We start from the raw sequence: 794 nt of genomic DNA on the forward strand, positions 1-794 counted from the left end.
TGACTCAGCAGGCGTAGAAAGGACGAAGCAAAAAGTAAAAATTCAGCCAATCAGGTGATTAGAATCAGAAAAGCTTAATTGTGTGGAAATTTTTCAGACATTAGATAAACAAACACAAGCTAACGCTGTTAGCATAAATAAATCAATGAATAGAGAATAGATCCAGTTTACTAATTGAATTACAAAGTTATTAATATGGTTTTCATTATCATTAATATGGAGATATTTGATATTTGGCCCCATTTTAAATATCTGAACAAGGTGATTTAAAAAAAACAAAACAAAACAAAAAACAACAAAGACGATGAATCAGGACGGGGAACCTGAAAAACCTAAAACTTCCTGTATTTAGTGAAGGAGCGTTAAAAGTTCTGCCGTTGTTCTGACCGACCAGCACACCGATGGTCAATACCCGTTTATTCCTTTAGTTTAGATATTTAGTTTATCCCTTTAATTTTGTATGAAAAACAATTTAATTATTTACTTTTTGGTGTTATTTGAAGAGTACGGCAATCTGACTTTAATTGTTGTTTTTTTCTGTACATAACTAAAGAGATAAACGCCCCTTCAGGTAGTTTAAAGCCTATTTTTAACGGAAATCCGACGTCTTCCTCTTGGTATTGACTAAAGGTTTGCTGGTCTGATGGATCCGTCCTTCAGTCTTCCTGTTGGTAGTTACTGATCTAGCTTTTCATTCATCAATCTACCAGCTAATTTCTATGTTACCCTCATGTTCAATTCTATTCAGTTTATTTCTATAGCTCCAATTCACATCATGTCATCTCAGGTCACTT

Source organism: Cyprinodon variegatus, unplaced genomic scaffold (assembly GCF_000732505.1).
Source record: "Cyprinodon variegatus isolate N-32 unplaced genomic scaffold, C_variegatus-1.0 Scaffold804, whole genome shotgun sequence".
Lineage (NCBI taxonomy): Eukaryota > Metazoa > Chordata > Actinopteri > Cyprinodontiformes > Cyprinodontidae > Cyprinodon > Cyprinodon variegatus.